Genomic DNA, 10562 nt, shown 5'->3' with positions numbered 1-10562 from the left:
GGTAAGAGTGTGAAAAACTGTGAGAGACTAGTTTAACAACACAAATCAACTCATCTGTTGTAGTTTCAAGTAAGGCTACGTTTATATGATGACAGTCTGAACAGAAGATGCAAAAGTGGCGTCGCGTCTTCTCCTATTATTCCGAGTTTAGACGAGCGCTTTTCGGGAGGAAATCTGCGTGCACACGTTGGCGCAAAAGTGTTTGGAATTCGTTTGGGTATGCATGCCATCTGATATCTTTGCTTCTGTGTACTGTATGTATGTGACCTAAACACGTACGCGACGTGAGCAGATCTGATCAGAGTTTTGCATCTTGAGCAGTGTAGACAGAAACGCTACGGCGGAGTGTATTCAACTTTTCCACTCCGGAGGGTGGTGTCAGATTTTTGCATTTTTAAGCCCCAAAAACACCGTCACCATCTAAACAAAAGGTATTTCCGATAAAATATTTAGTTGTTTTCTTGTGTAAACAGGCCCTGAGTCAGTTCTTAACGGTCAGATTGTGTCAAAATACAACATGGATTAAAGTCTCACAGAGCTTCAGACAGAGCAGTGCCTACAGTTAGCGTCAAACCCCAAGGGAATGTTGATGATCAGCTGCAACGTACCAACACCATAAATCTGTATCATCTATTTAGTTTTCATATGGTTTTATAATGTGTTGCTATTTGCACTACATGTCCTTCTATAGTCACATGTCTTGCTTCCTTTTCTGCTATAGCAACTAAACCATTACAATTGTTATCATTAAGTACTTCAAAAAGTATGTAATGTATAAATACTGTAGTAATGAGACTGATGATGATGATAATGACGAATTAAAACATTATACTATTAAGACTGACGCAAATCATTTCTGTCAGATCGTTTTATTCAAGGTAGATGAAGTACTGAAGTAAAAGTATCATATAAAACATAAAAAATAAAAAATAATCCTCGCAAAAGATATTGTGACATAGTATGTAAGTAGGCCTATTACTTTTTTGATTTTCTGCAGTAAATATCACCTTTAAGTAAGATTATGTCATTAATTAAACTCATTACTGTGACAAATGAGTTAAAATAAAAGAAAATCTTGGTGTTTTTTTTCCTCACAAGCCTGATAACACTTAGGAAATCTTATAAGCCCCTTTACCATCTGCAGGTTGAGTACAGATTTTGGAGTCTTGACCTTTCTGATTTTGACTCGGGGGCAACAGCTGGTGTCCAGGATGTTGGTCCAGACAGTTCCTGGATTCTCTGGGGTTTTACTAACACGGTGAGAGCATTTTTCTCTCTTTATGCGTCATCTTAAAGTCAAAACAAACACACGAATGACTTCAGGATTCTTGTGGTTAAAACCAGTCAGACATCTTCCCACATAAACAGACTTGGACTCTGGAATGACATGAGTACAATAGCGAAGTGAAAATGAACAAGACAGTCACCCTCAGGCAAAAAGTATTCAGTCTCGAGCGTCTGAGTGGAGTTGTATTTTATAAAATAACCACCAGAGGGCAGTAAAGACGTATCCATTGAGATTCATTGGAGAGGCAGTAAAAAGCAACAGTTCAGTGGAGCGGACAAAGCAGAGCAAAGTGACACAGCAGATTTGGGGAATACAAAACTCAGTATTTTGGGTCAGAATTATGAGCAAACTATTTCCAAATATGCTGTCACTGTCACACCATTAAAGGGCTCATGTTACACTATTTTCTGATCTATGTTATCATGTTTCCTTATCACAAACATACCTGGAGTTGTGTTTTGTTTCATTCACACATGTTTAACACAAAAACCCTGAGCTCTCTCAAACAGAAAACACTCTGGTCCACCTTGCAATGCCATGTGATGATACAGGGAGTGCTCCACTGTGTTTTTAAACTCCATACACCTTCACTAGAACCATTTGGATAATTTCAGTCCTGGAATTTTCAGCCTCTACTGAACAAAAGGTAAAATGTAGCTGCTGATTTGAAAACCACCACTTCATGACATCGCAAGGTGGAACAGAGCGTTTTGAGCTTTGGAGATGTAGACAGACAAATAATAAAGGGTTACTCAAACTTGTGTGAATGAATCAAAACACAACTCCAGGTATGTTTTTGACGAGGTAACCAGTGGCGGAGTTAACTATTTGGGGGCCCTAACGAACCTGAGTTTGGGGCCCTAACAAAAGTGCACAGTTTTGTTGTTGGCTTTTTTTTTTTTTTTTGTATTTTTAAAATATTTATTATCTGTTTTTCCCCATTGTTCTTGAGACAAACACATATCTATTTGAATTAGGGTGGATTGGAAACTTGTCTTATTAATTAGGTCACCTACTAAATAACCAGAGCTGAAAGTAGTTTTATTTTTTGCTAGTACAATTACATTTTTGTTTACATCCATTATATATGATTATGATTATGTTATGATTGTGTTCAAATCAGGGTCAAGATGACTAATCCATTCTAATGTGAAGGGGGGAAAGCTTTGACAGTGAAAATAGATTTGACAATCAGATACTATTTTGATTAATTCCATATTGAGAGAAAATCTAATTGCTCTAGGGCCTCGGTCATTAACGGTAATGACAAGGACAATTGTTTGGGGGCCCTCCAGGTTCAGGGACCTAAGTGGCCACCTACTTTTGTCTAATGATAGTACCGCCTCTGGAGGTAACAACATTATAACATGACTTAAAGCTCACAAGAGTCAATCGGCTCTATTCACGCTTACGTCAGAAACCAGGAAGACGTTTGGAAACATGCAATGACAACTTCCAGCAGGCTCTGTTTGCGGTAGTAAGTTTGACAAAATCTAGGAAATATGAGAAAATGTCCCAGTTTTTTAAAATGCCTTGACAAGACTTAATCCAAACAACTAAGACTTAAACGTGCTTAGAACTGTTATTTCTTCATGTAATCTACACTGAATTGAAGCAAAGGATCATGGTCTATGTAGTTCCCTCTGTATTTTATTTTTATTTATTTATTTATTTTTTTTTTAGCAATTGCTGCACCATAACTCTTAAATTAAGCAAAGATACTTGTAATTGAAGATATTGTGATGGTCCACAGTATTATTGTCCTGACCTGATGATACAATATCACAATATTTTGGTTATCGTTACATCCTTAGTAGGTATGTAAGAGTAAGAATATATGACGACACTTTCCAAAGACCTTCAAAAAGGAACCAAGAGTAATAAGTGACGAACTTGCAGTGAGTGGGGGAGGAACCGGACTTATAAAAAAAGGACTTGATGAATCTCAGGCGCGTGATTGAAACAAACTGCAGCGGGTGTGGGTGGGGTGACTCCTGCAGGTAGGTGGGAAAACTGCTCCCAGGTGAATGACACATAAACATAAAGGGAGGGGGAAAGGAAGAATCTGGAGGATCATGACAGTTATTGCCCTGCCTGGAATGCTCCACAGTGTGGCATTAAACTTTATGTACAGTATCTATGAAGACAAACAGGAGATGCCACCGAGCCAAGCAAGAAGACATGTTTTTTAAAGCATGGCAATAAAAACATCTGTAAAATAAACATGTGGTAGTTTATTGTATATATAAGTGGACATAGCTGAACCACTATCCCAGACATGTCAAACTTGGCCCAGGGACCAAATTTGGCCCACGATATAATTATATTTGGCCGGTGAGATCATGTCAAATACTGTATGTATTAGAGCTGGCCCACCAGCTACAGGTAGGCTATAGAGACATTATTTATTTAAAATGTTGTTAGTATTATATATTATGCTTGTTCTGGATTCTATACTTAAGCAAAACTATTATTAAACATTTATTTTTATAAGAAACAGTTTAACATTACATATCTGGAAAGACGAGAAAACATGCAGATGTTGTTGAAAATTTACAATAAATATTTAGTTTGGCCCACGACTTAGTCAAAGTTTTTAATTTCGGCTCCTTGTTAATGTGAGTTGACATCCCTGCACTAGCCGCTGTGTTCCAAACAAATAGGAAGTGAACATGGGGGCACATCCAGCTCCATCAACTCTGACTCCAGTTCACTTTGTTTTGAAAAAATGTCACTCTTCTCTCTGTAACTGCTGCTGTCAGACTTGTCATTTTGGTCTTAAAATGTTTGTATTAACCTACTCTACATGATCCTGGTGTTCTTATTTCGCTCTTTGTACGTAAATAAATTCCTTTTCCCAATATCGAACTCAGCTCCTAATTCGGTAGCTATAACCATAAACCTCGATGAGCTTCATTTGACTGGAGCCAAATGCTACGGTTGATGTCACACTCCCTTAGTTCACTTTTTTATACAGTCTATGAGTACAGGTGGACCCTCTACCAGAAAAGTTACGTAGTACACCTTTAAACATCCCTTTTGCTACACATTTCATTGATCTCCACGCAGATGCCCTCACCCCCCCCCCCCCCCCCCCCCCCCCCACCCCCCCCCGCGGTTGTGTAGGAGGCTGATGGTGGACCGTGGCCCTGTGATGCTGACTGTAGTGAACAATGCATTCATTCAGCCAAATGTCAGAGCCAAGACGAACAATACAACCACCCACCCCCACACACACACAACACACACACACATACGCAGAAAGAGTCTACATCACCATACCAACCAATCCAGGAAGAGCCCGAGATACCAGGATGTTTCTGTTTTTCACACAAGAGGAGCTGAGGTAACAATACAGCCGTTCGTAGGTGCAGCAGGGACAGAAGAGCAGGTGTCAGTGACTAACCCTGTAACATAAACTAATTAAGATGATGTAAACTGATGTAAAAGTTATGATATTGTTAAAGTATAGTATTGTTAAAGGCCCTGTACCTGATTTTTTCCATGTATTTGCTCAAAATGTGTCTCTTGCCCCAGTAGAGATATACTGTATAAGCAGCTCTTGAGGTCAAAATAAGTCTGCTGTTCTGCCTGCATTTATTGTTATAATCAGGAACTTCATGTTAGCATGCTAGTTGTTATTAGATTTACTGTGACAGCAAAATTGTGCTTAGATGAAAGTTGTGAAAAGCCCTTATAAACTCATCAGGATGCTTAGATGTATTGTTAAGGCTGTGCAATTAATTGAATTTTGATTGAAATTTGTGTGTCAAACGATCTCCAAACTCATAATCAAGTTGAAATGATTTAGCTTAGCAAAGTTTATTTTGGAATGTTTTAATATAAATAACTATATTCATTTCATTTTTAAATATAGAGATTGTAGAACAGCTGGATACGTATAGTTTATTTTGGATACATGTTTTTCTGTGCCTTATTTCATGTTCAAAGTATATTTTATTCATTTTATGTTTTATACATCGCAAAACTGCTCTAAGGTACACATCTGTAGCCTATATTTATTTTCAGTTTGAAAGTTTTGCATAAATTATCAATAATTAAGTGTGTTTTGAGAGAGAAATGCTGAATAAATGCATCGTTTAACTAAAAAATAATCATTCATATAATCGTGATTTCAGTATTGATCAAAATAATCATAATAATGATTTTTCCATAATCAAGCAGCCCTATCTACTGTCTAAGATAAGTGAGGAATAACAGTTTAAAGGTGCATTGTGTAACTTTTCTGGTGGAGGATCTGTCAAATGCTTTTCTCCGTGGAGATGTTATTGCTTTGTCTGGAAGGTTTCACAGTATGGCATTAAACCTTTCTGTCTTCATGGAGCTCAAACCAGACCAGGCAGAGCAATGACATCTCTATAGAAACAAGCAACTGACAAACCCTCAACCAGAAAGTTACACAGTGCACCTTTAAAATGAACTAGTCAGTAAAAATCAAGTACAGCGCCTTTAGGGAGGCAAATGTAAAATTTCTGAGAACCCTCCACGTAATACCCTCCATGTAATTTAATACAGATAACCTAATGTCAAAGCTCCATTTATTTGATGTTTTAATATTTGCTTCCTTATCACCTCTTGCATATAGCCCATAGATTTGCTTATGTTTGATCTTATTTGACTTGTTCATGAAGAAATATTATATTCTAAATATTATTTGTCATTTTCGCTGTCATTTTAAAAGTGTACTATGTAACTTTTTGGTTGGAAACAAACAGGTGACAGATCTGCTGCTTGTTTCTAGGAATAGAAACTCTGCCTGGAATGTTCCACAATATGACACTAAACAGCTCTACCTTAAATTTATTCAAATACATATGGTTTTATAGTTCAAAACTACCTAGAACAGAAACAGGCATTCTGACTGTGAGCAGGGTTGCCTATCCACAGATCTGACCTGTAACTTGGTCTGGTTTGGTCTCCATGAAGACTGAAAGGTTTAATATCGTACTGTGAAACATTCCAGACAAAGCAATAACATCTCCATGGGGACATAGCTTGATTCATCAGCCAGTTTCACTTCGTGGAAACCGTCTGACCTCGCAGCATTAGGATTCATTTGCTTCACAGTTGGCGGGTTGTTTTTTTATTTAACCAATCACTGGTTTTTGGTCATGACGTATGTAATGCGCCGCTAAAGGGGCTAACTGGTATATTAAGCTTTTCCCAAATCCCGTAATAACCAAAATGCTTGGTGATAAAATTCACCAAGCATTCTCTTTGTTCCGGCTTTAAATCCTCGATCTTCAGAATCGTTGCCAACACAGAATGTATGGCTTCGTCTACCCTTCACGAGAAAAGTTACACAATGCACCTTTAAGTTTTATTTTTCATTTATTCTCTCTTTGTTTTATGAACTTTTTTTTTATCCTGTAATCTATGAGCTAGTGTGCCCAAGTATTTCCCTTGTGGGCCAATACAATAATTCAATACAATATCCTCCTTGAGCCTCCTCATTACTCTTTTCCATATGTTTGAAAGCAGAATTATGTCTAGGATATAACATGCTTGGAAAAGATTGGATAAGCAATACTGATTGGCTCTGTACATACAGCAAAGGCATTCATGGTCTCAATTCAAATAAGGCAATAATCACACGACTCTTAACTCAAGAGATTTTATTTGATCATTGTTAATTAAAGTATAAATACTGGAGTCATACATAATAAGAGTTTGTAGCTATAAAGTTGTGCAGCTTGATTTGAGCAGCAAAAGCCAAACAATGCAATCAGACCTGAAGCTTGTGTGGAGAGATAAAAGGAGAGCATATTTTTTTCTTCTTCTTTCATTTGGCCTCAAAATTTCACAGTGAATAAAACTCCAGTATCTGAATTAAAGGGTCTATATTAGACTGTTTTCTGATCTGTTATAATGTTGTTTCCTCATCAAAAACATGCCTGGAGTTGTTTTGTTTCATTTGCACATGTTTAACACACAAACCCATATTTAGGCTGTGTTCTTCTCTCAAACTCACCTTGTGATGTCGTGTGGTAATACAGGAAGTGCTCCACTGTGTTTTTAAACCTTCACATTCACTAGTCATTCACTGCAAGGCAATACAGAGCATTTTGGCCTTTGGAGATGTACAGGGGTGTAGTGGGCGTGGTACGCGGGGTACGCTATCCACCCACTTCTCCTGACGTGAGATTTAAAAAAAAAAAACTAATATAAAATTGCCTACAACTTAAATGTCAAACCAGAGCTATTAGCAACGCTGAAAACAACCTGCATAGGCTCAAGATATCTGCAGTACTGTCCTATAGTGATCTGTGACATGAGGGACCAGGAATGAACCAGGACTCAACCAGGACTAAACCAGCACTGAACCAGCACTGAACCCGGACTGAATGTTGGGTCGCGCCTGGAGTTGCACCCACGTAGAACGTTGGGTAACCGCAGGAGAAAGGATTGGCGCAGAGCTCCGCTCCCCATGAGGCTAAACACAGTTGTCATCTGATCGCACTTTGTGGACACCCAGCTCCACAGGCTCCCTCGCTCTCAAATCCAAGATCAGTCCTGGTTTAGTCCTGGTTCAGTCCTGGTTTAGTCCTGGTTCATCCAACCATGCATCCATTTTCTTCTGCTTATCACACCAGACATGTCCTCCAACTCCTCCGGGGGGACCCTGAGTCGTTCCCAGGCCAGCCGAGAGACATAGTCCCTCCAGTTTGTCCTGGGTCTTCCCCGGGGCCTCCTTCTGGTGGGACATGCCCGGAAACACGTCTCGAGGGAGGTGCCCAGGCCTCCTGGTTCAGTCCTGGTGTAATCCTCCTGGTTCAGTCCTGGGCACATGTGTTGAGGTCTATGATTTATGTTCTGTAGGTGATTGTGATTTTACTGCTTTTGAGTAAAAAAAACATCAAATATTAATGATTTTTACTGGGCTGGCATCTTTATGTTTGTACTGAAAGTGAGTTAGGTAGGTGGGCGGGATTCATCACATCGATGACGTCACGAATTGTGTACCCCCACTTACGAAATCCCCACTGCACCACTGGAGATGTAGACAGACTAATAATATAAACATGAATGAAACAAACCACACTATGGGTATGTTTTTGATGAGGTAACAATATTATAACATGGATAAATTGTCACTAGAGTCAATTTTGTGTAATATAGGGCCTTTAAACAGGTATTTGTTCTTCCTTCTTTGCAGTATAAATGTGTTTTTCCTTGCACAGAGGGTCACTGGTCTCTGGTCAGTGCAGTCCTGATCAGAGCTATTTCAACCACAGCAGTATCATTTACAGCCACTTGACTTCAGGCCTATTCTCTCACTGTAATGATTGGATTTGCGGCTCTCCTCGAGATCTCCATTTCCCCCCTCCACGCGGACCACTCCAGTAAGCTCACAATCCCATCTGGCCGTCACCATGGAGACCCCGTCCAGAACACCAGCATCATCTGGAGACGAACCAGCACAGACCAGGACTTCTCAGTATGTGCTACAGGTACAATGGGGGATTCGTTATATACTTTTATATAGTTGTAAGTAAGTAAGATTCATTTGATTTAGAAAGGTTAAGTAAGTTATGTATTTTAATCTTGGGCAGTGGTAGTACTCAATTTTGTTACTTACCATATTTTTCAGACTATAAGCCACACTTTTTTCATGATTTGGGTGGTCCTGCATCGTATTCTATTTTGTGACTTAAATCTTAAAATTTTCACACTAACAGCACTGAAAATTTTAAATTTAAGTGACTTCAGTGACGACCGAAACCATCCTGTCAAGATGGCCAAAATAGGCCAAAATAATTCAAACGGAACTGATGCTGAGTCTGATGACAGTGGCGCTCCTTTTACCTCCAAAGGTCGTGGAGTTGCTCAGGAGCGACTCTAAGGATGAAAAACTCAATGGATTTAGTGATTTGGAGTGAGATGGAGAGTTTGGTAAACTTATTGTGTTGTTTTCGCTATAGTTATCTGAATAACTGTTCATATGTAACTTTAACAGTCTGTTGTTCTCTGTTTTATTGTTAGTACTGTAACTTGCCTTTCAAGATGAAATGTCCGTTCCTGGTCTCTGATTTTATGAAATACATTTCCCTCAAAAAGTGCGACTTATAGTCCGGTGCAACTTACATATGTTAAAGTATCGCCTGAAAAAATCTACTTAAATAAAAGTATTAAAGTACCTGTTAAAAAATGTACTAAGAGTAAAAAGTCAAAGTATTTCACACATATCTTCTAAAGCTACAAATGTACTGATTTTGATAAAGACTTTTGTGACAATCAAGTCAGTCAACTGTTTGGATTTGTTTATTTTAGTTTGTTCATCTTAACATTTTTTTGGTAATACAGCAAGTTCTTGGGTCACTAGTTTGCGTGTACCTTTTGGATATTTCATGGCAAAGTACAGCGTAATCGATGGGAAAATCAGGCTCTTGCCCCCGATCTGTAACAATGACTGGAAAACCACCAATTCCAGATGCTATAAACTGACCTAATTTTGGGGTTTATCGGTACATTCAAAGATTGATCATATTGATTAGCACCATATATCAGCATACACTGGTTTACATATTTTCAGATTGTGGTTTTGTCCTGACCAATTAGTCTTTGTTTGGTTAAATTTTGTTTCTCAAATGGTGTTACTGTACTTTTAGACCTGGTTTAGCCCTAGATAAGACCCGGAATAATCCTGTTATATCCTTAATTTAGTCTTTGTTTCTAGCGATACTCCAGTGTTGTCATTAAAGAGGCTTAGCTGGGGCTTACATGTATTATTCCTCATGAAGTCGAGGTTAGTCTGAAGCAGATCTGATCCATAGACTGTATATATAAATGGACATAGCTAACCCGCTAGCCGCTGTGTTCCAAATAGGAAGTGAGTATGGGTGTGTTTCCAGCTCCATCGACTCCAATAGGCTTTACGCTGAAAAAAAATGCACTACATGATCCTTGTGTTTTTAATTTGCTATTTTCTCCATATTACTTTGTATTTTGTCCTTTATGCAGTCTATGATCTGATCCTATTTGGAGAGAGACTGCATCTGAAAGGCTAAGTCAAAAGCAAACATCCGTGGCAGACCAGATGTGATCCTGGTTTAGACCTGGTTAAACTTGGTGTAGCCCTGGTCTAGTCTAGATGTCATTTTAGTGCAGATCAAATTTTGGTCAAATTTTGGTTTTAGGCCTCCCTTATACTATACTTTTTCATTCAGCAATGAAATATCAAGCCTTTTTTAACCAGTACAATGATATATTGTAGATCAAATTCATGCTCATAGTCGCCTCTTTGGTGATTGTA

This window comes from Boleophthalmus pectinirostris, unplaced genomic scaffold (assembly GCF_026225935.1).
Source record: "Boleophthalmus pectinirostris isolate CB_2022bp ecotype Guang Dong unplaced genomic scaffold, ASM2622593v1 HiC_scaffold_15, whole genome shotgun sequence".
Taxonomy (NCBI): Eukaryota; Metazoa; Chordata; class Actinopteri; order Gobiiformes; family Gobiidae; genus Boleophthalmus; species Boleophthalmus pectinirostris.
Note: the sequence above shows the minus strand (reverse complement) of the source record.